General features: G+C 37.7%; 1 protein-coding gene across 6 annotated transcripts in view; it reads right to left on the reverse strand.

The window, feature by feature from the left end:
* Positions 1 to 26,901, reverse strand: part of ST3GAL6 (ST3 beta-galactoside alpha-2,3-sialyltransferase 6) — a 60,730-nt gene that overhangs the window by 27,053 nt on the left and 6,776 nt on the right. For 2 of the 6 annotated variants that reach the window (NM_001131431.1, XM_063721508.1), the window contains 1 exon segment: positions 11,289 to 11,460. The exons of 3 other annotated variants lie outside the window; for them this stretch is intronic. The gene's annotated coding sequence lies outside the window, so the exon portion shown is untranslated. 6 annotated transcript variants of the gene reach the window in all.

The raw sequence follows: 26,901 nt of genomic DNA on the forward strand, positions 1-26,901 counted from the left end.
TAAGCTGTGAATATTTCATTTCTTCAGTGCTTGAAATGATGTTAAAGTGGTATACATTATAATGTTTACAAGTCATTTTTCCAATTTTTAAAAACTGAGGAAAAAAGCTACTGAAAAAGTATTTCCCTCATCCTCAATTTTTATATACTTTTAGATCCACCCATTTGATTTTTCCACATCATAGTTCAGGTATATTCAGCTACTTGCTTGTTTTGTATTAAATTGACGATATTGTTCATTACACATTTGCAGACAGACAAAAACCTTGACACAATCCTCTCTAAAATGTAAGTGCAAAAAAAGCCTTTATAGAATATATTTTAAAAACCTATAAAACATGTTTAGTTTTCTCTTTTGCTTCGAAGGAAAAAAGGAAAAGTTTCCACTGTGTTATGTAATTAAATGTAAAAGACAAATTTAACATATGGTTCCATAATAGACCTATTTCAATGCCTGTGACTTTAAACAGGTATACTGCTTCTCTGTCTCCCTTATCAAGTTTGTAGTTCATCTAAACAATTGCATGTGCCACTCCTTTCACTCCTATCCATGCCTATTAACCTCAATCACGGTGATGCAGTATAGAACCTGGGAGTCTGATTGAATAAATTTCCAAATAATGTGGCATTGCCTTCTTTTTAATGGTAAATATGTTCAAATGGAAATCTTAAAATAAACCACTCCCTTTGCCTTCATAAGTAGAATATACTAAACATAATTTAAACTTTTCTTGATAATATGGGGTCAGCTCAACAAATATAATCGTTCTGGGCTTTCTTACAGTTGAAACCCTCTGCAGCTAATGGGTGTGTGGGGCTATTTGCTAAGCAGTCCTAAACTGGCATGATTATCTGGTTGAGTTGCTTTTCACTCCTCCCTTGCTGTCAGCTGTTGCTTCTCGCTGCTATTAATACAGTCACCACCCCCACATGCCACTATTCTAAATTAGTTAGAAATGAAAACTATGTCAGGAGAAAGCAAATAAATAAGCAAGTTAATGAGCAAACTTTAGTTTACACATACTTCTAATCAGGTATACATAATCCCTGTGAAGAGTCAACACCGGTTGGAAATCAGAAGACAAGATTCACAGCCTAACTCTACATATGGTGTGGGGAGCCTAAGGTAAATCAGTCTACCTCTTCTGACCTGAGGGTCCTCACGTGTTTACAAGTGAGAACACACCATCTACCTCTTTGGGTTATTAGACTGTCCTGGAAGGCAGTTTACCATGGGCCAAAATAGTGATGAACATCTTATTAAATGCTCAAATTAAACATTTAAGGCTCCACTAAGAATAACATCATTTGGCCGGGCGCGGTGGCTCACGCTTGTAATCCCAGCACTTTGGGAGGCCGAGGCAGGTGGATCACTAGGTCAGGAGTTCAATACCAACCTGGCCAAGATGGTGAAACCCCGTCTCTACTAAAAATGCAAAAAAATTAGCCAGGCGTGATGGCGGGCACCTGCAATCCCACCTATTCAGGAGGCTAAGGCAGAGAATTGCTTGACCCCAAGAGGCAGAGGTTGCAGTGAGCCGAGATCACGCCACTGTACTCCAGCCTGTGCAACAGAGTGAGACTCCATCTCACAAAAAAAAACAAAAAAAAACAACGAATGACATTTATGCAAAGATCCAACAAGGATAAAACTTAACAGTATCAGCAAATTTTTTAATGTATTTACATCTAAGACAGTATATGAAGGTCTAGGGAAAGAAGTCAGTATTTACGAGTCAAAATTCCTATGTATTCTCCAAAACATACTCTTTAGGCAATTTTTGTATTATTTTACAGAACACGGAGGAGGTATGGGTAAGCAAGACTTATGTTATTGTTTTGTTGTTTTTCATTCACTAATATGTGGTCTAATTAAAAACGAAGAAGTGTGAGAGAATGCTCTGTTTTCAAACAATAAAACGAACCCACTCTTGAACAGCGACTGCATACACCACCTGAAAAACATTTAGGAAGTTAAGGCACTCTCGTATTTCATGTACAATTCACAGCTTCAGTATTTAAGTTGCAAAGGACACGGGCCAGCCAGGATATCCTTGTGATAAACATGGTTCCTCTGCTTGCTCACAGGAAAAAGCTTCCACAAATAAACCAATTATCTAATTATATTCTATAAGTGGAAGAGCATTTTGCTTTGAGCAAAAACATTCAAAGAAAAAACAGAATTTAAGAGGTTATCTGCTTTTAAAAAGACGTAAGGCCCTTTAATATAGCTTTGATTACCAAAACAAAGAGTTTTCAAGATCTTGACATTAAAAAGGACCAATGCCAGCTTTGTGGCTGCAGATGCTCCTAAAATCAGGATCCCTAAAACATCCTTTACAAAAATGTGGGTAGAGGATGGCAAGGGAGAGAAGGACTCATTGGCAGAGGACAAATGTTCACACATTCTCCAACTAAGACATGTAACCCATGTATAACTAACCTATATATGCCAAATTAAACTCAATCTTGACAACAGTTTCACTTTGCTTTAATAGCAAAAGCATATTTTGAGTGGAGCATTAAAGTTCATAAAAAATCTTTTATATGTCCATCCCTCCATTTGAGGCTCAAAATAAGCTTGTTAAGATGGGTGTGCAGGTGTTGTCTTCTTGATGAATGAGGGAAACTGAAAGTTCATAAGGTTGAGTTGTCTGAGGTCACATAGTTTAAGGAAGACAGAAATAGATTTACGGTTCGATCATTTCTTTCTCAGAGTTCCATTCCTGGTGTTATCCTGTCTCTCAAGATAAAAAGCACAAGGCAAATCTAAAAGAGATCATTCTAATCTGAAAATTCCTAATGGTGTTCCATTGGTATGTTGAAGTCTAGATGGGTAAATTCAGATATTGGTGAAAGGAGGTGACTCTAGGGCAGGCTCAAGAGTCTGCACCAGGCCGGGGACTTGTTAACATGCACACTCCTGAGCCTCTACTTAATCTGAATCTCTGGGGCTCAGGAATGTGCATTTAAACAGCATCCACCAATTTGATTCTTATGCACACTAAATTTTGAGAATCACTGCTCTAAGACATACAATAGAACCATGGAAGAATTTCTGAAATACAGAGACTGTAACAGATACAGATCCCATAACTAGATGCTTTGTATCATTTTTTTTTTTTTACCCTAAATGCCTAGCACGTGGTAAATGCTCAATGAATAACAACTGATTAGAAGCATTAAGATGTATGAGTGCTTAGCCTGTGCCAAAGCATGTGATAATTGCTTTTGGTGTATTACCTCATGACATCCTGACAACCACCTTGCAAAAGAAGTAGAAGACTTACAATTCCTATTTTATAGAGGAGGAAACCAAAACTCTGGGAGAAGCAACGACTTTGTTGAGCCGACAAGTAGCAGAACGAGGACTCAAATCTGTCTCTATCAGGCCACAGCCCATGCGTTATACTACCTCCCCCTAGATGTGAGCTTTCACAAGTGAGCACAGGCCCCACTTGCTACCAGACTAAACATTACTGAACATTTCTCCAACTTGACAATCCTGCAAGCTCTTTAAGCAATATCAATTCTAGTAATTGATGAAATGGAGATAAAGCTTATAATACTTTTGATTCAAACTCAGCTGAAATAAAAGCCTGTTACTCCCAACCCTGTTCCCAGTTCTGCTCCTCCCAACCATGCTAGCATTGTTTATGAAAACAAAACAAACTCTATGGAGAAACAATTGAAAAAATGTCAGGTTTTTTTTTAGACTCTCCTAATGCTTTCTCAAACCAAAGGGAGCTTGCTTCTCCAACCAGCTAGAAAAAAGCATGTTCAGCAATAATTCTAGAAACATTGTTCTACTTATCAAGCATTAGGTTAGTGCAAAAGTAATTGTGGTTTTTGTCATTTAAAACCAACCTAATAGAAAAACCCGGTGGGTACCTCAGTCAATATGCAACACCAAGGAAGAAAGACCCTTGGCGTTCTCTATTCCAGATGCCGAGCACACACAAACCTCACCTGCCTGTCTCCTCCATCCCCAGTTCCGTTTCAATCTGGAAGCAGGTGCTTCCTAATGCCCATCTGCAAGCCCAGCCACCCCAGGCACTGGGACTGATTCTGACCCACGGAAAGAGTCTGAGGAGCCCTCGACTAGCAGCTCAACAGTTGGGTCAGGTTCCTGTGGATCCAGTAGTGATCTTTGTCATCTCATCCACTGGACCTGGGTTCCTGCTGCTGGGTACTTAAACTATACTATACTTTTCCAATGTCTGCGTTCTTCTCTTTCCTAGTCACCCTAGCAGCTCTGCAGCCAAACTTCCAATTTTTTTTTTTTTTTTTTTTTAGTCACTAGGATCCTAAACCATGTCCCCATCCACTCTGGGGTGAGGCACCCTTCTGTTTCCTGCTTCCTCAGTGGCAGACATCCTACTTTTTCTACTACTAGGTCTCTTCTCACACCCAACATGCTGCTGTTCAGTAACTCACATCTTTGTGCAAATAAGAGAAGCATATCCCCCATCTACCTCCACACAGCCTGTGGGCACCTAATGTCTAATATCTCAGCAGCATCCAGATTTCAGCCACAACCTTCCCCTTAAGCAGGTAACCTTGTTCATGGCTCACCTCCATACCTTTACCAGGTGGCCGTGCTGACACCTGTGTCCATTCAGCCCCTGGACAGGCCCTCATCCATCCTAGTCTCTGCTGGTCCTCAGCTCACACTGACATAAACTCCAGACTGTGTGGAACATGGCCAACGGATTTCACATCCTGCCTTCCTTCCTCTTTGTACTTATTACTCAGTTTGTGATTATAATCTGCAGTCACATGCCCACATGAGCAAATCTACAACAGAACCTCCAACTCTAGCCATGCATTAATGTCTAGATTTTTTTTGGTCCAGCCTCATAGGTCCCCTAAGCCTAAGCCTCACAGACCCAGCCATCTCCATATAACCTAAGCCTTAATGTAAACGTACAGGACTCCACAGTGACGAATGGAAAGGCCTCAGTCCTCCTCAATTCATTTACTACCTCTCTTTTAGGTTTGGTCCTTATTACTAATTACATAGTCCAAACGTGAGAGCAGCTTCATTCATATCCCAAGGATCTACAACCTCTGGCAGCGATGATCATGTAAATGATAGCACAGTTTATTAACCACTTACTAAATGGCCAGCACAGTACTAAGCCCTTTTTCACATAAGGATGAAATCATGGATATTTTCATCCCCATGCTAGATATGTTTAATACCCAGAACACTGGCCAGAATTCAAACTGAGATCTGATTTCAAAGCCCACACTTTTAAATTGTGGCTTATAGAAAACTATAATAACCATATTTTTAAGAGCATGAACTGTGAAATAATCATTTAATAATATCTTTTAAAAATAAAACAAGGGGATGATACACATTAAATTATGCATTTATCAAACACACTTATTTAGAAATATAATATGAAAAGCTATTAATCTCATAATTAAAGAGAGAAATCTTAAGGAATCAGTAGTCTGGCTGATGGGATTTTCTGCTAGAAGGATGAAGAAATTCTCCAATAGGCCATAATTAAAGAAATAAAAAACAGCACATATAGATTTTTTAAACATACAATATTACAATGAAAAGGCTAAATTTAATCTGAAGTTATAAACAAATGCTATTTAATACAAGGTAAGAAAAAACTCTGACATTGCTGAGTAAATTAACAGACAATCTGATTTATGCCCCCCTCCAAAAATATTGAGTTGTGTAATTTCAACAAATTAGATCAGCTGTATACATTTTGACTGACTTCTAAGAATATAACTATTTTCTTTCTGCATTGCAGAAAGGGAACATGTATAACTAACTTTCTTTCTCTCTCCTCCCCCAACTCTTCTGCTAATACAATGATATGAAGCTGGTTCCTACATGCATATGCACACACACCCTTCTCTTTCAGCTTTTCAACAAAGCCAGTGCTTTCACCAGATATCATCCTTAGCACATACAGACATACCTTTTCACTTAATTAAAGATAAGCCCTCTGCCAAAGCAGATGACCAGATCCTCTCCTGAAAGTGGGGTGTACTCACTGCAAAGAATATAAAAAGGAGAGAAATGACTTCTCAGCAGAATTTTCTTCTTTAATAGCACAGCGGGACACACTAAAATCATTCAGCTAATAGCAACTATATGGGATGCTAAAAATAAAAGAACTGGAGTTCCTGTTTTCAAGGGCTCTCTCTTCAAACTCAGGTCCATTGCAAGTACACAAGTAAGCTTTTAGGGAACTTCTTTTGTTCCTACTGTTTATTCACATTTTCTTTCCATGCCCATTTATTCTCTTAAAGTAAAAATTGTCCCTGTATTCTCATATTAACATCCTGCTAATAAGATATCAGCTTCCAAGAAGCATTAGATGTTGTTAACAGGTTGAAGACTGTGGCTACGTTTTTTGTTTTTTGTTTTTTTTTGTTTTTTTTTTTTTTTGAGATGGAGTCTTGCTCTGTTGCCCAGGCTGAAGTGTAGTGATACGATCTTGGCTCACTGCAACTCCACCACCCAGGTTCAAGCAATTTCTCCTGCTTCAGCCTCCCAAGTAGCTGGGATTACAGGCACGTGCCACCATGCCCAGCTAATTCTTTGTATTTTTAATAGAGATGGGGTTTTGCCATGTTGGCCAGGCTGGTCTCGAACTCCTAACCTCAAGTGATCCACCCACCTTGGCCTCCCAAAGTGCTGGGATTACAGGCACGAGCCACCATGCCCAGCCTGTGTCTAATTTTTAAAATCGGCTTTATTCATTTTTTTCCTTTTTTTGAGACAGGGTCTCACTATACTGTCCAGCCTGGTCTCTAACTTCTATCACTATAGTTTTGCTTTTCTAAAATTTCATAGAAATTGAATCATATAATATATATCTTACTTCTGACTTCTTTCAATTAACATAATACTTTTTTTAAAAATGCTCAAGTTGTTGCTTGTACCAGGAGTTCATTCCTTTTTGTTGCTAAATAGCATCCCATTGTATGGTCATACCACAATTTATTTATCAGTTCACCAGGCAATATACATTTGGTTTCTTTGCAATTTTTGGTTATTGCAAATAAAGCTGGATTAAACATTCAAGTGCAACTTCTTGGGTGGATATATGTTTTCATGGGCCATATAGTAAACACGTTTAACTTTATATGAAAACTTTATATTGCATTCTGGTGCCTATCTCAGTTATATTGCATGCTGGTGCTTATCTCAGTTTAAAAAAAAGCCCTACCTATACCAATTCAAATTATTACTGCTATTGAATAATACGAATCACTGACCGAGGTAAGAATCTCTTATCTATTAATATCAAGCATTTCATAATGTGTATGTACTCGACTTTAGGATATGGAGAATAGAGCTCACAGTCTTGTGAAGGAGATGTTACACTGTTTCAAAATTATTTCCATTATCTGCTATGAGAATTAAAGCAAACTATTTTACACCTCTGTTATTCAAAGTGTGGTCCATGGACCAGCAGTACTGGCTTCACCTGGGAAGTTGGTAGAGCTGCAGAGTCTCAGCTCCAACCTTTGATCCACTGAGTCAAGTGGATTTTGGCGAACCCCATGTGATCTGTGTGTTTGAGAAGCACTGCTGGAGAAGGTCAGAGAAAAAAAGAATTGTATCCAGCCGAGAAGATCAGGGCTTCACAGAAAACAGTTTTTGAGGGGAACTGGCAGCTCATTCTAAGTTTTATGCTACATCTTTTAAGAGTCTTTAGGGCTTGACCTTTGAAAGTTTTCAATCAACAGAAGTTTCTCTGAAGAAACTAGTCAGATTCCCTTTGAAAATAAGTGGCTTTGAGAAAAATTTCCCTCACCACTCTAGGGAATGTTTGCGGGGGGTTTTTGTTTGTTTGTTTTTGTTTTTTTTTAATTCCCTGGACACTATCTTTCCTGTATTATTTTCAGTCTCATCCTTCCATCTACTATAATGTCAGTATGACACTACCGGTATTTTTGAGGGAAAATATGTAAGATTCCTCCATTCACATTACACCTATAGGACACACACCTTATCTTGCATCTCCTTCTGATTCACCTAAGTGCCAACTGAATCACTGGCCACATATTTACAACATTTCCAATTATTGCAATTTACAACTTGAACCCAAGAATTACAGATCTTAGAGCTGGGAAGACCGCAAGAGTTGGGGGCATTTAGACACAGTGAGGACTTATGTATCATACTACAGAAGAGGCAGCCAGGATTTTGAAAAGTTTAAAACAAAACAAAAAAAAACTTGTCAAAGGCTATCTTGCTAATAAGTAGCAAAGTTGGTAATAAAGAAGAACATTTTACATGGGTTCCCCTCCAGCATAATTCCTGTCACATTATGGGTGCATAATAATATTTACTTATTTCATGAGTAAAAAAGTCAATAAATGAATAAATGAATTACTATCTCCAAACCCACTCATCTTTGTTTTTGTTCCAGTCCTCTCTGATCTCTATGGTTTTCAGTTCCAGAATCTCCCCTTGGGTGGCACTACACGGCCTCCCTCCTCTACTTCTCTGCCTGTGTTTCTAGATTTCCTTTTCCTCTGTCCACCTAAATACAGGTGTTTTCAAGCTGTTATCTTAATCCTGTTTCCTAAACCCATGTCCTCATTACTTCTCACCTTAGCTACTAGCAATGATCTCTAATCTTTCTTCCCTTTAAACCAGCCCACACGCTGTACTTGGCATAAAATCCTCAAAGTGCGGCTCTCATCTTGTCACTTTGCCTGGTATTTAAGACTTCCATGATTTGGTCTTAATAATTCATTGGCAATTTATTCTTTGTAGGTAGTAGCATAATTGGGTGTTAAGATTGTTTGTTTGGCAATCAGACCCCCTGAGTTTGAGTCTCAGCTCTTCCTCTGATGAGTTGTATCACCCTGGGAATCTGCCTAATCTTTTTATACTTCAGCTTCCTTGGCTGTAAAATAAGAAATAATAATACTTCCTAATAGAGCTATTACAAGTAGTAAATATAAAATACTTAGGTAAGTATCTGGCACATGGTAAAGACTCTCCTAATCTTGTTTTAATTCTTCTTTTAAAATTAGTGAAGTATTAGCTTCCCATGCACCAAGGCCTCCCTAAAAAATTAGCTTCCTAATGTCCCAGTAGAGATGCTAAAGAACTCATGATTGTGTGCTAATAATAGCCTCAAAAAATTAAGTTTCCATTACTGTGCTATTATTGCTGCACAATCATTTTAACATCTTAAAGTATCTGTGACAGGAAGCTTTACTCATCTGCTTTTGAATATAAAGTGAAAGGCATTCAAAATAGTAACAATTCACTGACAAAACTCATCTTAGAATTAGACCCTATTTCTGGCTATAGAAACCATATCTTTTTTATGCTTTTCATAATAAAACTACTCTGAAATTTAGTAAAAACAAACAAAAAACTCAGATTTGTAAACAACATTTCAAATTTATGTTTTGGAGCAAAAAAATAAAAATCAAGAACTCCATAAATAATCTGAGTTGGCAAACAGGTTTCATGAAATAGGTTTCATTCTCATTTGGATCCATTATAATGTTGAGAAGGATTCAGATATTGTGTCCTAGGTGTTGAAGCAAATACCATGGTGACTCAAGCAATGTTTAACAAGGTAAGGATAAAGACTGGAATTTTTCTCACCCTAGGCTAGAGAATAAGGACAGAAGAATAAACACTGTGCGACAGGTGCCAATAAAAACAGTTAAAATTAGGGCCGGGCATGGTGGCTCATGCCTGTAATCCCAGCACTTTGGGAGGCCAAGGCAGGTGGGTCACTAGAGGTCAGGAGCTCGAAACCAGCCTGGCCAACATATAGTGAAACCCCGCTCTACTAAAAAATACAAAAATTAGCTGGACATGGTGGTGCCTGCCTGTAGTCCCAGCTACTTGGGAAGCTGAGGCAGGAGAATCACTTGAACCCGGGAGGCAGAGGTTGCAGTGAGCCAAAATCGCGCCACTGCACTCCAGCCTGGGCAACAGAGCAAGACTCCGTCTCAAAAAAAAAAAAAAAAAAGAAAAAGCAGTTAAAATTAACTAAACACTTATGTGATAGAACAGTTCTAAATGCTTTAGACATAGACTTATTTTAATCCTCAAAACCAACCTTTACGAAAGGCTTTATCGTCATCCCTATCATACAGATAAAGACACCAAAGCACATAGAAGTTATAACTTCCCCCGGGATACCCAAATCGTAAGTGACAGAGCTGGGACTTGAACCCAAGCACGTACTAGAGTCCAGGAGCATCACAAAGACTCTCAAAATACTTCCATCTTTTTGATGCCAGAAACGGTAAAGATTGACAAGAAAAACAGCTTTACAAATCATCAAGATGATTACAGTCCAGGTTCCACTAAATTGAGGTGTTGCTGGCAATAAAACCTGAGGATCCAGCCCTACCTCCAGCCTTGATTCAGGTCCTCAAGAGTTCTGCAAGTCCAGTGGCTAAGGACCATGCTGGGGAAGGACTTTGAAACCCTCATGAGCAATCTCAGTGGGAACAAGCAAGAGCTTAAGAGGTTCCCTAGGACTAAATCACAAGACCATTATGAGTGTCCATATTGGCCAGCACTACTAAAGCATAATGTTATCAGTCATTAAGTGTCTTTCCCAAAAAGATCTCCAAACAAATTTGCTAGAATAATCATTCGCTGATGAACCTTAATAAATCATTGAGTGCCTGCATATATTCATGGGTAAAACATGTAGTTCATTCCTGGTAGACATCTGAAAACTAGATCTTTTTTCAGAATAAAGTTATACATTGATGTCTGAAATCTGTGCATAGGATTCCAAAAAAGTAAGAAAAATCAGCCTAAAAAATTAGAAGGTACTTTAATGAAACTATCATTAATTGTTGCACTTAAAGACAGAGAGAGAACTGGAATTAATTCTATTGAGAAAACAAGGCCCAAAGAGGGAAACCCTCTTGCCCAATATAAAGCTGGTTAACAGCAGAATTTCTATAATATTTGTGATGCATATAATGTTCTAATTTTAAGAGTTTTCTTACTCCTCACTTATGTATTGGTTAAGAAGAGTCCCAAAGAAGTCCCATTCAATTGAGAATAAAAATAATATTTAAGACTCTCATAGCTCAACTGTGGGATATGCTGAAGGGTCATGGGTTACATTAGCAGTCTTATAGGCTCCCAGCCTGCAAAACTAGTAAGAGAAAAAATAGCAGGCACCTGTATTCATAGAAGAGGGGATTTTAACATCACCCACAAGAGAAACATTGTATAAGAACATTACAAGTGCTCAAGTTTACATTTAAGCAATTTGAGACAATGGTGGTGTTGCCTTTGCTTACCTGCACTTTTAAGAATCTGTGTCCTAAAGACCCTCTGTTGGCAAAGGTGGAGAATTTGCTAAAGAGGGACCAGGCTGCCAAAGACTCAGGACGCTGCCTGCTGAATTGCTGGGGCCTCTCTGTTAGAAATTATCTAAGACCCAGGGTTGTGCTGCTTCCTCACTTGCAAATGCTGAAATAAAACATAAAGATAGTATGTTTCTAAGAATGGTTCAGCTGCCCCAGAAAAATGTAAAGTCATTTTAAAAACTTTAAGGAAAACGCCATTTTAGTAAACTCACTTCTGATCTCCTAAAAAATGCTTTACAGGATGATGAAATTACCAAACACAAAAACAAAACAAAAAATCCAACAGTACATATTACATTACTGTCTGCCTTTCAGAACTGGCTTTCCAAAGGACCCAGCTCAGTCTCCTTAAAAATAATAACATACCCAGCTCAATTAATCCCAAGTAACCTGGTAATGAAAGAACCATCTGTCTTCTTTTCCAGCTTCTCTCCACACATACACACAGCTTTATTTTGAAATGCAGAGGTGAGGTGAGAGAAGTAGCTATTTCTCTGAAAATCATTAGAAGAGGAAGGGACAGAAGGAGAGAGGAGAATGAGGAGGAGATCAAGAAGAATAAAAATATCTAGAAGAAAGTGAGGGAAAAAGAAGTGTGGGTGAAGTATTAGAACAACTAGTTTAAAAATGTGCCGTGGGCTACTTTCTAAAAAAAAAAAAAAAAAATTTGAAAAAAATCTCAAACCTCTCTTGCTACCGCTATTTTTACACAAGACTAACACACACACACAGACACGCACACACAAAATGCATGCTCTTTAAGACGTTAAAAACAATTATGCTAAATCTACTCTGCCTGTGTGCTATAAAAGAACAGCATGGTTTATGGGGTATATTAAGTCCATTATTATGGTATTAATATTCCAGTATTTTGCCTATTTAAGTTAAAGGCACTTGAAAAATAGAAGCTGCATGAATATCTCATTAACCCTTGTGCTGTTTCTTAAAAGCAGAAAATGAAATTCCCACATGGAAGATACCCTCCCTATACTAGAAAAAATGGCAACATCCTTATCTTCAAAGACAAGATGTTGAGACAGAGCTTGTTGAAATAACTCTTATCGTTTAAGCCTCCCCACACAATTTAGCTGCATTTTCACAGTTTATTATGTTCAATCTAGTATATAAGTTCAGGCCAGGCACAGTGGCTCACGCCTGTAATCCCAGCACTTTGGGAGGCCGAGGCGGGTGGATCACGAGATCAGGAGATCGAGACCATCCTGGCTAACATGGTGAAACCCAGTCTCTACTAAAAAGACAAAAAATCAGTCAGGAGCAGTGGCAGGTACCTGTAGTCCCAGCTACTCGGGAAGCTGAGGCAGGAGAATTGCTTGAACCGGGAGACGGAGGTTGCAATGAGCTGAGATTGTGCCACTGCACTCCAGCCTGGGCGACAGAGCAAGACTCTGTCTCAAAAAAAAAAAAAAAAAAAAAACAAATAAATAAAAAATAAGTTCAGACACACTGAAGAGATATTGCATGTTCAGTTCCAGACCACTGCAATAAAGCAAATATCACAATAAAGCAAGTCACAAATTCTTCAGTTTCCCAATGGATGTAAGTTATGTTTATACAACTGTCTATAGTGTGCAGTAATAGCGTTGTGTCTAAAAAACAACGTGCGTATCTTAATTTTAAAATATTTTACTGCTAAAAATGCTAATGATCATATGAGCCTTCATTGACTTATAATCTTTTTGCTAGTGGATGATCTTGACTCAGTGCTTATGGCTGAGTGCTTATCAGGCTGGTGGTTGCTAAAGGTTGGGGTGGCTGTGACAATGTCTTAAAATAAAACAATGACGTTTGCTGTGTCAACTGACATTTCCCTTCACGAAAGATTTCTCTGTATCATGCAATGCTCTTTGATAGCAGTTTAGCCACAGAACTTCTTTCAAAATTAGTCAGTCCTCTCAAACCCTGCCACTGTTTTATCAACTAAATTTATCTACTATTCCTAACCCTTTGTTGTCATTTCAACAAAGTTCAGAGCAATCTCACTAGGAGTTTATTTCATCTCAAGGAATCACTTTCTTTGCTCCTGCATAAGAAGCAATCCTCATTCATTAAAGTTTTATTATGAGTTTGTAACAATTCAGTCACTTCTTCAGGCTCTACTGCTAATTCTAGTTCTCTTGCTATTCCCATCACATCTGCAGTTTCCTCCTCCACTACAATCTGGAAGCCCTCAAAGTCATCCATGAGAGGTGTAATCAACTTCTTCCAAACTTCTGTTAAAGTGGGTATTTTGACCTCCCATGAATCACAAATGTTCTTAATGGCATATAGAATGGTGAATTCTTTCCAGAAGGCTTTGAATTTACTTTACCCACATCCATCAGAGGGGTCACTATCTGTGGCACCTAGAGCTTTACAAACTATATTTCTTAAATAATAAGACTTGAATGTTGAAATTATTCCTTGATTCATAGACTGCAGCACAGACGTTGTTTTAGCAGGCATGAAAACAACATTAAACTCCTCATGCAACACCACCAGAGCTCTTGGGTAATTAGGTGCACTGTAGAGCAATAATATTTTGAAAACAATGTTTTTCTTCTAAGCAGCAGGTCTCAATAACTGGCTTAAACTCTTCAGTAAACCATGCTGTTCCTTTATAGCACACAGGCCGACTAGATTTAGGGCAATTATTTTTTAATAGATGGGTTCTCCCTATGATTCCCAGGCTGGTCTCAAACTCCTGTGCTCAAGTGATCCTCCTGCCTTGGCCTCCCAAATGCTGGGATTACAGGCGTGAGCTACCACACTTGGCTGATTTAGCATAATTTGTAAGGGTTGTAGGATTTTTGGCATGGTAAATGAGTACTGGCTTCAACTTAAAAGTCACCAGCTGCATTCGCCCCTAACAAGAGGGTCAGCCAGCCCTTTGAAGCTTTGAAGCCAGGCATTGACTTCTCCTCTCTAGCTATAAAAGTCCTAGAAGGCATCTTCTTCCACCAGAAGACTGTTTGTCTGCAATGAAAATTTATTGTTCAGTGTAGCCACCTTCATCATTTATCTTAGCTAGATCTGGATAATTTGTTGCAGCCTCTTCTTTAACACTTGCTTCTTCACCTTGCACTTTTGTGTTATGGAAACAGTTTCTTTCCTCAAACCTCATGACTTCCAACTTTTCTTCTGCAGGTTCCCTTAGTCTTCATGGAAAAGAGTTAGAGCCTTGTTTGGGTCAGGCTTTGGCTCAAGAAAATTTTGTGGCTTGTTTGATGTTCTATTCAGACCACTAATACTCTCTATATATCATCAATAAGGCTTTCACTTTACCATTTGTGTATTCACTGGAGAAGCACTTGTAATTTCCTTCAAGAACTTTTCCTATGCATTCACAACTTGGTTAACTATCTCAAGAGGCATAGTTTCTGGTCTGTATGGGCTTTCAACATGCTTTCCTCACTAAGCTTAATCACTACTAGCTTTTGATTTAAAGTGAGAGATGTGCAACTCATCCTTTCACTTGAACACTTAGAGGCTATTGGAGGATTATTAATTGGACTAATTTCAATATTGTTGTGTCTCAGAGAATACGGAAGCCCAAGGGGAGGAAGAAAAACAGGGAAAAAACTGGTTGGTGGTCCATTCAGAACACATAAACATTTATAGATTAAGTTGACTGTCTTATAGGGGTGTAGTTTGTGGTGTCCCAAAACAATTACAATAGTAACATCAAAGATCAGTGACCAGCTGGGCGCGGTGGCTCACGCCTGTAATCCAGCACTTTGGGAAGCCAAGGCAGGCAGATCACGAGGTCAGGAGATCGAGACCATCCTGGCTAACATGGTGAAACCCTGTCTCTACTTAAAATACAAAAACTTAGCCGGGCGTGGTGGTGGGTACCTGTAGTCCCACCTACTCCTAAGGTTGAGGCAGGAGAATGGCATGAACCTGGGAGGCAGAGGTTGCAGTGAGCCGAGACGGTGTCACTGCACTCCAGCCTGGGCAACACAGCGAGACTCTGTCTCAACAAAATAAAATAAATAAATAAATAAAATTTAAAAAGAAAGAAAAAAATTATATATTTTATAAAAAGATCAGTGATCATAGATCACTGTAACAGATATAATAATACTGAAAAAATTTGAAATATTAAGATTACCAAGATGTAACACAATGGTAAGAAGTGAGCACATACTGTTGGGAAAATGGTACCAATAGGCTTATTGGACAAAGTGTGGCCACAAACCTTCAATGTGTAAAAAGCACAATATCTATGAAATACAATAAAATGAGCCATGCCCGTAACTGGCTCTAACTGCTTCTTTGCGTCTTTACTTCTTTATGAGGGCTCCCATGCCATATAAAACTTGTAAAATAAATGTGCATGCTTTTCTCCTGTTAATCTAACTTATGTCAATTTAATTCTTGGACCCAGCTGGGACCTTAAGAGGATGAAGGTAGGGTTTTTCTGCTGCTATGGTCTCTGTTAGAATATATTTATTTTTAAAAATTCTTAGAAAACAAATACCTTAAAATTGGCAAATATTTTATTTCATAAGCCATTTACGAACTCTAATATTTCTTAAACAGGGAAATAATTATGCTTGATTATGAAAATCATATAGTAACATAAAAAATAGATTTTACCAAAGAAATAAAATTTTTAAAAGTTGACTACCTGAAGATTATTTCCATTTGTTAGATATATGTGTATGTAACACCTTATAGTAAATCCTCACTTACTGTTCATAAGTTCTTGGAAACTATGACTTTAAGCAAAGTAAGGTACACCAAAACTAATTTTTTTCATCAATAATAAAATGACAATGAACAAAAATGCTTTGCTTAAGGTTGTAGTTTCCAAAAACCTATTAATGACATTAAATGAGAATGTACTGTACTGAAAGGCATTAAAGAAAAACAAAATCAGCTGATGTGCTGAATTGTAGATTACAGAGAATTTTTTTAAGTACATAAATGTTTCAATTTTCAAAGAAACTGAAAGTGCTTATTTTCATATATCTCTATATACATTTCACTTTTGAAGTGTTAAGTAGCAAACCCATTTAGAAATCAAGAGAAAAGCAAAGGAGTGCTGTTTAATGCCTACTATTAGAGAAGTCTTCACCATGGGACAAAATTTTGAACCTAAAGAAATTATGGATCATGATATATTTGTGCCTCAGCATTATTCTCTCCTTAAATGTATAGAAAGTACAGTTCCTGAGTTTCTATCATCTTCTATCCACTATTATTTATTACTAAAGAATCCATCACAATTTTAAAGTTGGAAGGGTCCTTTTAAGATTATTCAGTCTGGGACGAGCGCAGTGGCTCACACCTGTAATCCCAGCACTTTGGGAGGCCAAGGCAGGAGGATTGCCTGAGGTCAGGAGTTGGAGACCAGCCTAGCCAACATGGCAAAACCTCGTCTCTATGAAAAATACAAAAATTAGCCAGGTGTAGTGGCGGGCACCTGTAATCCCAACTACTCAGGAGGATAAGGCAGGGAGAATTCCTTGAACCTGGGAGGCTGAAGAGGATTTTGCCTGGTTCTGATGGCTACCAAGCAGTTATGCCAAGGCCAGCGCATGCAAAATTCAAGGAGTTAAGTTTGAGCTCAGTACTAGGAAGACCTTGCTAATATTTGGACTGCCTAATACAGGATGCATTCTTGGAAAGTGGGTCACACATTACTAGTATGTTCTAAAGTCCATTTGGCAGGAGTGTGCAGAGCAGTGCTTAACAAACTTTAATAGCCACTGGCATCACCTGAGCATCCTGTTAAGTTGCTGATTCTGAGTCAGCAGGTCTAGGGCAGGGCCTGGTTATCTGCATTTCCAGCAAGCTCCCAAATGATGCAAAAAAAAATATGCCAGTGCTGCTAGTCTGAAGCCCCTGCTTTGAGTGGCAAGAATGTAGGGTGAACAGGAACATTAGAATGTTATTTAAACCAGGGTTTCCCAAAGTATGGTCACTGTACAGAGTCTTCTAACTACATTATTGCAAAAGTCTTCAGCCCTGATTTTGAGGCAGATGATTAATAAATAGGTTAAGTGGTTATTAGCAGGGTTTTGTGAGTCCACACATTCAAATGTCCAAAAACATGTTGTGTCCTATACCCCCAAGGTCATACCCCAACCAGTAATTAATTTTGCACAATTCTAAAGAAGAGATGTTTCACTTCCATAGAAGAATGGTGACCTTATTCTTATGAGCTTGGAAAGTACTTAGAACTAAGTAAATGTGCTCTGATGAAGAAAAGAATGAATGAATTTGTGATTTCAGTATAGTACCATTAATGAAAGTGCAGGATGCAAGAAAACATGGCTCTAAAGTAATTTTTCCAGGGATTTCTGTTAAAAAAAATCATGTGTCTCTGAACGGGGCAGGGAAAGTCCCCTAAGGCCACAATTTGCAGTCTTCTTTTTCATTGTAGGGCTTTACATTATATTCCTAGCCCTGGAATTTCACCTCCCAACCACCTATACAAACTATAAGAATTTCTTAAAAGCTTTGAAGGTACTCGTTTATTGCTTGGTCATATTTTGCTCTGCTCCTCAACTGATCTAATAGATTTGGGCTTTCAATCAGTTCAAAACTCTCTGATGTCTTTCTTGGAGCAGTATGCTGATATCTGAATCCACAGCCCTTCCTTACACTTGAAAGCATTCTTATGTTTTTCTCCCAGAGTAAATAAAACTACAACTAAGGGGGAACAAGTTTCTGTCTTTCCTGATTCTAAAAGTCCCCCTTCCAAAGAGTTTACTGTTTTAGTTTGCTTAAAAGTTATAAATAACATTTCATCTGATATTTGAAAGTTCTGTTTTCAAATACTTATTATGCCAATTTATTCTGAATAAGCCTGGATTATTCTGGCCCTTAGGAAATATCCTCTACAATCTGATTTTTTTCCCTTACCTTTTCTGCTATTTTTAGAAGAAAGAAATGAGTTAGCTTAAGGGTGAACAATCAGATGAGCATATATCAAACCTTAAAATTCCCGTGTTGAATCTCTCCTGCTCTCCACAGCAAATGAAAATGTGACAACACATATACCACTATCAATCAGATGATTTCCTAGAGCTAAGTTACAAATATGAGGTGAATCTTAATTTAGGGCAACTTATAATTATTACAAATAAATCAATACATATCGTAGATTTTTTTATGAAATCAAACAATCCTAGATTTATTTCCTAAAACCAGTGGATTGATCCTTAAGGCAAAGTGAATTTCAAAATCATTTCTCGGTAAATTTAACTCTGAATGTTTTCACCTTCTATAGTAACTTTGTTGATTACTTCAATAAAGAATTTCTCACTAACTACTCTGTGCCAGACACTGTTTTAGGCTTTGGAGATACAGCAGCGAAGAAGAAAAACAGTTTACAGTTCATCAAGAAAGGCAGAAATTAACAAGTAGTTCACAAGTAATCATCAAGTTCCAACTGTAGGGTGACGAGGGACTGATCCAGATAGGGAAGGACAGGAAGTGTCTCTGAAGGATGAAGAGGAGTTAATCAGATAAGACAGGGTAGAAAGAAAGAACATTCCAGGCAGAGGAAGAAGCATTTGCAAAGATTCTGAGGTGAGAATGAAAATGGTACACTCAAAGAACTGAGGCTGCAGACAGCAGGGGCGGTGATGAAAATAATAATAGCGCAGGCCGGGCGCGGTGGCTCACGCCTGTAATCCCAGCACTTTGGGAGGCCAAGGCAGGCAGATCACCTGAGGTCAGGAGTTCGAGACCAGCCTGGCCAACATGGCAAAACCCCATCTCTACGAAAAATACAAAAAATTAGCCAGGCATGGTGGCAGGTGCCTGTAATCCCAGCTACTCAGGAGGCTGAGGCAAGAGAATCGCTTGAACCCGGAGGCAGAGGTTGCAGTGAGCTGAGATCTCACCACTGCACTCCAGCATGGGAGACAGAGAGAGACTCTGTCTCAAAAAAATAAATAAATACAAATAAGAAAAGAAAATAATAGCTAATCTTTTTTGCACACTTACTACATTCCAGGTTTCACAGGCACAAACTCATATAATCCCCATAATAGCACTGAGACGGAGATATGCACTACTATTCTGACTCTACAGAAAAGGAGACTGAGACCTAGAGAAGTTAAATGACTTGCCCAAGGTCTTAAGCTAAAAGGTATCAAGGCTGCTTTGGTCTTAGGCAGTTTGCTGCCAGGGTCCTTATTCCCAACCTGTAGGCTACTACAGCTTCACAAGAGTGAGATCAACTTGAAGCTTTCCTCATGTTCAAAATTCATTCTGTTAATTTTCAATTTGCACAGAATGACATCATGAAGTATTAGGTGTGCCTAACAATAGCTTCAGTCTCATTCCCAGAATCTTGATAAATGTATGGCTCCTAGTTGTGATCTATTTCATTAGGAAATATTATGCATATTTATCACAAAAACATTAATAGAGGTCCAAATGTTAATTTAATAAATGCCCATGAGCTCATTACCAAAAATAACCATCTCTTCTGAAAGATATTTTTAAACTAATTTATGGTCCCTTCCCTACCCCCATTCCTCTCCTCCTAGTATCATGGATTTGATACATAGTCAGTCCCCTTTTTATATATACACACATATAAACACATACCCACACACACATATTCATAAACATTATAGGGTATATGATATTGTTTTAAGTGGTTAACATTTGAATAGCAAATACATAATATTCTGAAATTTGTGTTTATCACTCTATATTTTTAATTTTTAGGTCTATCCATATGGTGCCTAAAGATCTGGTTCATTCTTTTTAAATGCTCTATTCTATCAAACAAATACATCACAAATTTGTACATTCCTTGGAGTAGAAATTAGGTTGTTTTCAGAGACTTGATTATCTAAATGTCATTTTGGAGCCAAATCACTTTTTGCCAATCTGGTAAAAACAGTTTACTAAGCTAGTGAATCGTACAAATTGCTAGAAATACTTTAGAATTGTCATTTCATTTTTAAATAGAATTTTTTTCTAAAACATAAACATGTTTTTGGTAGATTAAGTCATGTAACATAAACCTTTGGTAGTTCAAGTCATCTGAAGATACCTAGATATTTAAAACACTATGAATCTCTGAAAAAGGAAACAAAACAGAAAAAGATTTCCAGTTTATGTGACTCTATAATAACGCTGTTGAAAACAAAACATATTGAAGAGAAAGTAGATGCAGAAAATAGTCTTCTTACAACCAATTTCTCCTCCTGATAACCACACTGACAGGGCTGAAAAAATGAGCGCATTGAAGAAAGTAGATAAACAAACCAAGGTTTCTCTGGAATGCTTTGTTCTGTGTTCTGGCCAGAAAATAATCCAAGTCACAACTTTACAGGAAGGTTACCACATTGTTTTTAGAATCAAGGGACTGTGAAGTGCCTACCACGTACCAGAGACAATGTCTGATAAATGGGACTATTAAACAGAGCATGAATGAGCCTGGTCTTTAATCTTGAAGTGGTTAGACTTATAAATGATGTGACTATAAACAATGATCTACTTACACAAATGGCAAATGTTACCTCAAAGACATTGTAACAAGGTTTATTATCAAGTGTAAACTGAAATCTAGTTTACAAATATGTGAAGACTCAAATATCCTAATTATCCTGATGTGATTATATGAATGTATCAAACTATAACATATGCCCCCAAAATATGTACATGTAATATGTAACAATAAGGAAATTAAAATAAAATAAATAATACTGCATAATTTTTAAAAATTAAAAAATAATTCTGTTTTCACTGACAAAAATGTGAAGACTCATGTATGGAATTCTTACACTGTTAACGTTATTTTCTATAAAGAAGAATCTGAGAAAACATTAAAAGGTAGATCTTTCAAAAGATGGATAACTATTTACTGATGACATTATTCTTATTATAAAACAACCCAGTCTAGAAAATACAATACAAAATTCGAAGGGCATTTCTCTTCTGGGGCAGAGGGGAGAAGAAAAGTATCTTCTACAGAAGTGTACACAATCCCCAAGAAGGAAAATTTTAAAAAAAAAAATCTGGGCTCCCAATGAAAAACATTACCCCAGTACACTGAGGGTTACAATGGAGTCTGTTTGGCCTCACTTTCACAAACTACTAGAACAATATTTTAGTACATTCCATAGCCAAGCTAAGGAGTTATCACTTCTAGATCTCTGAAGCTTAAGAAATCCTCCTGGGCTTAGGAAAACGCTTCCAAGCTTCAGGAGGCACCCCTGAAATCAACTGAAATTCATATCACTAGTATAATAGTTTAGTGAGAAAACTGACCAAGCAGATGGAGCAGCCCTATCATTTGTTCATCTATTCATATATCCATGTATCCATCCATCTCAGCCCATCTCATCCATCCATCCATCCATCCATCCATCCATCCTATCTCATCCATCTATCCAGCCAACCATCCATCACAGATAATTATACCCATTTATCATGTGCCATGAAATCTCAGGGTGTAAGGACTGTCTGAGCCGAGAGAGTATGGATGTACTAAAGGCAAGCTCACGTAGTCACACATTTAAACACAGACAATAAAACATAACATACACATAACCCCTTGCCCTATCCCTGACCTCTGAACCACAAAGTGTACTGTTTTATATTTTTTCAATTATATAAAATGTGCATTATATAGAATATATAATTAGCCTAAAACTCCCTCCTCCAAGGGCAAAATACTTCCCAGTATAAACAACAGGAGCTAGAAGCTGAAAGAGGCTTAACAAGAGAATTAAGAATGTCAAATAGACCAGAAACCAAAACTAGGATTACCTAAACTTCTGAAAGTTGATTTTTAAAAATGTCTTGAAGACTTTCCCATAGTTGCTAGCAATATTCCACTGCTTCTGAACAGAAAAGAAAGGGACAGTTGAAGAATGTACATCCACGCTAGGCTGAGGACATTAAAGACCAAAGGACAGTCTGTGCTAAGAGGATTTGAAAGAAATGCCACCAGCAGAGTCCCTAGGTCCCAAAGCAAGAACACAGGAACTGGCCTGAGCCTAGAGAATCACTCTGGGGACTTCACAACAGTACTGTCCTTGTGATTCCCCTAACACCAGAAACTCAGCCCAAAATAAAAAACAGGTAAGTTCACAGGCGCAGTGGCTCACACCTGTAATCCTAGGACTTTGGGAAGCCAAGGGGGGTGGGATCACCTGAGGTCAGGAGTTCGAGACCAACCTGACCAACATGGTGAAACCCCGTCTCTACTAAAAATACAAAAATTAGGTAGGCTTGGTGGCGGGTGCCTGTAATCCCAGCTACTTGGGAGGCTGAGGCAGGAGAATCGCTTAAACCCCAGAGGCAGAGGTTGCAGTGAGCTGAGATCACACCACTGCACCCCAGCCTGGGCAACAAGAGCAAAACTCCATCTCAAAAAGAAAAAAAAAAAAAAAGAAAGAAAGAAAAACAAAAATATAAGGGCCAAGAAGTCTGTATATTTGAACCATTAGATTGGCAACTTCTACAGGCAAATCCATGAGTGATAATTAAAAAGTTGTTTAGTAAGCATGGACCCCTCAATAAGGGTATGATCTCCCCTGCACAGTGCTGGAAATATGCTGATATTCTGCTTTGCTCTGTTTTCCTAGCCTCCTTGCAGACTTCTCCCTGACATTCCACTTTCAGGCTAATTAAAGTTCAAGTAAGTTACAGAGTTGTTTCTTTCACATCTAATTCTTCTCTGGGAATTTTAAGCTCTTGTGGTTAGGGTGTTTTGGGTCCTAATGCTTAATTTCCAAGGAAGAGGAAACACCACAAAAAGACAGAGTTAAAATCTACTGGACAACACTCAAACTTAGAAAACATATTTTTGGAGTAAAAATGTAAAAATTTTTTTTTAAATTTATTTATTATTATTATACTTTAGGTTTCAGGGTACATGTGCGCAATGTACAGGTTAGTTACATATGTATACATGTGCCATGTTGGTGTGCTGCACCCACTAACTCGTCATCTAGCATTAGGTCTATCTCCCAATGCTATCCCTCCCCCCTCCCCCCACCCCACAACAGTCCCCGAAGTGTGATGTTCCCCTTCCTGTGTCCATGTGTTCTCATTGTTCAATTCCCACCTATGAGTGAGAATATGCGGTGTTTGGTTTTTTGTTTTTGCGATAGTTTACTGAGAATGATGATTTCCAATTTCATCCATGTCCCTACAAAGGACATGAACTCATCATTTTTTATGGCTGCATAGTATTCCATGGTAAAAATGTAAAATTTTTTAGAGCTAAATATTAACATCAGATATTGCATAAGCTATGAATAACACATGATATATCAAATCAAAGGAGTGGAGAGGGGAAGGAAGCCAAAACTTAATTGCAATGCCAACAAAGAAATACAAACCAAATATTGATGAAAATGTATTTGTTCATTATCATACACATAATTGCGGAAAATGAAGCTGTGAATAGAAAGCACTTGGCTTTCTACTGTGTAAAATATATGAAGAAGGTACTGAAAGGTTCAAGGCCACACATTTGTAGTGATCCTCTTGACTCTTCTCATTGGATGTCTCAATCCCGTCAAAGCCCATCTCTACTATCAAACTTCATACAGAATCCCCCGCCTCAAAAGTCACAAATGACACTTCACATTTCTATCCTTCAAACACTCAAGTTATTAAAAGTGAGAGTGCTAATTATCAATTATATATTACCTTAACTAATGTTTTCATCATATTCTGGTGAAAACAGCAATTGGAAGGAATGTATTACATGCCATATTGTAAGCCCCAAGTCCAAGTTTAGAAGCAACATGTAGAATTTACCTGTTATAAATAGTTTATATAGACCTACCTCCCTAAGTGCCTTATAGAGAGATATAAATATATAAGCCATAAGCCTCTAAGTCTGATCCAACTGGCTCCTACGGCCTGTCCTGCCTCATCTCCTGAAATGCTTGACTCTTGACATTGTGCTCTAGTAACACCAAACTTTGTGCACTTCCCAATCCTTCTTGGCACTGTTTCATGTCTCAGCCCCTTTGGTCATACTGTTCCTGCTGCCCGGAATGTTCTCCCTCTCCTCTCACCCCGCCCCCCAATTCCCCTCCCACAACATTCCCACTCCCCGATATAAATTGGAATAATCTGTTGGGATTCTGTCCTTCAAGGAGGACTTCCCTTTCTCTCTCTACCCTGCATCTGGATGATGAACAGGAGTCCAAGAAAGCATAAGTAAAGCTGTTTCAAGATCAGAGATAACTACAGTGCTCCTATGTTTTGAACCATAAAAAAAAACACATCTCAGATTTTAAAATGTTAAGTTTTTTCAAGGACATTTGGAGAGAATGGTTTTTGCTCCTTAAGCCTAGTTTATTCTGAAAAATTCGTAGCTCTATTCAACCTACAGATTTTCTTTCCCTAACTCCACTTAAAAGCATATGTACATACATGCATGCTCACACACACACACACACACACACACACACACACACACACTGAATCCCTCTACTATATGCCCATGGATCCCTTTATAATAGCAGAGTACTTGGCACATGATAGATGCCAAGTATTTGTTGCTATTCACTGAAGAATGATGAAAGAAATACAATAACATAGGTAGATTAACATAGTCCAAAGGGAAGCCAGGTGCTAAGGGGAAACAGACTTGAGACAAAATTAGACGTATATAAGACCAATCAGAAAGGCTTTCTGGGGAAAGTCAATTTTTAACTAATTGAGGAAGAATAGAATTGTCATAATAGCTATAAAAACAGAGTTATAATAGTAACAGTGGCAGATAACACTGATTAAATATTTGATATTTGGCAGAAACTATGCTCAAATATTTGTATGTTTTTCATTATCACAATTACTGTGATGTGGATATTATTTCAAATTTATAGATAAGGAAAGTAAGGCTCAGAGAAGTTAGGTTATTTGTTCAGAGTCATGCAGTGATAAGTCATGAAGCTGGAAACTGAACACATGTTATAATCTGGCTTAGATGGGAGAGTGTGAAGGGGAAGGAAAATGGCAATGAGTGTCAAAGAACAGCCCGAGACCTGCGTGGCTACAGGGTCAAACAGGACAATAAAAAGAAAGTTAGCAACATGAGATGGCAGAAAACTTCAAAAATCAGTGGGAGAAATTCTCTGGATTTTTGAGCAGGAAAAAAATAATGAAAATCATGCTTGAGGAAGGTTATTATGAAAGGTATATGTCCAGGAATATTGATGGTCATAATTAGAGAGCTTGACTATAAGATTTTTGTAAGAATATGATTTTTTATTCTATGACTAAAGCAGAAGAACCATACACATCAAATTTGTAAAAAAAAAAAAAAAAGTTTTTTGCAATAAGAGAGCCAGAGATTTGTCCTCCAAAAAATACAGTATGTGCAAAATATTTATAGTTACTTGATGATCAGAAACACACTTATCTCCTTACATCCCGTTTATCAAAAAAATCCAATTATTTGTCATTTAATTGTAGCGTAGCTGGGATAAAACAAGAATAATTAGCTAAATCACTTTGACATCTACCTGAAATATTGGCTTTAAATATTAAAAATATTTTGACAGCAATGTCCTTTATCTCACAAGATCACCTACAACAGAAAACTCCTTTAACTATCACAATCTATCAATTAAATAAGATTATAAATTACATTTAATTGCTGTTCTAAAATGTAGTTGAAAAATCCATTTGTACCCTACTTGAATGCCTGGATTATCTATCACCTCACTGCTCTCATCTAAATGCAACTGGATAACCCATCTTACAGTTTTTAAATGCAATGAGTTAGCCACAAAAAAGAGGGAATTAAAAAAATAAAATCTACAATCTCCTTTTAATCTTTGGCCCTATGCTAACCACAGAAAATGTACACATTCCCTATATCTGCTTCCTCCACCCCTTAATACATTAAGGACTCTTACATATTAGAGTTGCATAAGATTTTAATAAAAGCATTTGAGACTTCCTTCTAGGTTTCCTGCCTAAATATTTGTAATGGAATATTTCCGAAGCTGAAAACCCCACTAAGAGGTCAGAAGCAACAGGCTGATACCTCTTAAGACTAAAATCTAATGGTATGGGAAAGGTGATTTCATAGAATCAGCTCAAAGACAAGAGGTCTGTGTTTATATGGCATTTTGCATGGGTTTTTTTTTTTTTTTTTTTGGTTTTTGTTTTGTCTCAATTTCCTTCAAGTCAAGTCTGCTACTGGTTATTTCTCGTCTTCTGCTAGCTTTAGGCTTGGTTAGCTCTTGTTCCTCTAGTTTCTCTAGATGTGATGTTAGGTTGTTAATTTGGGATCTTTTTGAATTTTTGATGTAGGCATTTAGCACTATAAACTTCCCTCTTAGCAGTGCTTTAGCTGTGTCCCAGAGATCTGGTATACTGTATCTTTGTTCTGATTAGTTTCAAAGAACGTTTTGATTTCTGCCTTAATTTCACTGTTTTCCAAAAAGTCATTCAGGAGCAAGTTCTTTAATTTTCATATAATTGTATGGTTTTGAGTTATTTTCTTAGTATTGATTTCTATTTTTATTGCGTTGTGGTCTGAGAGTGTGGTTGGTATGATTTTGTTTTTTTTGAATTTGCCGAGGATTGTTTT

Source organism: Pongo abelii, chromosome 2 (assembly GCF_028885655.2).
Source record: "Pongo abelii isolate AG06213 chromosome 2, NHGRI_mPonAbe1-v2.0_pri, whole genome shotgun sequence".
Classification (NCBI taxonomy): domain Eukaryota; kingdom Metazoa; phylum Chordata; class Mammalia; order Primates; family Hominidae; genus Pongo; species Pongo abelii.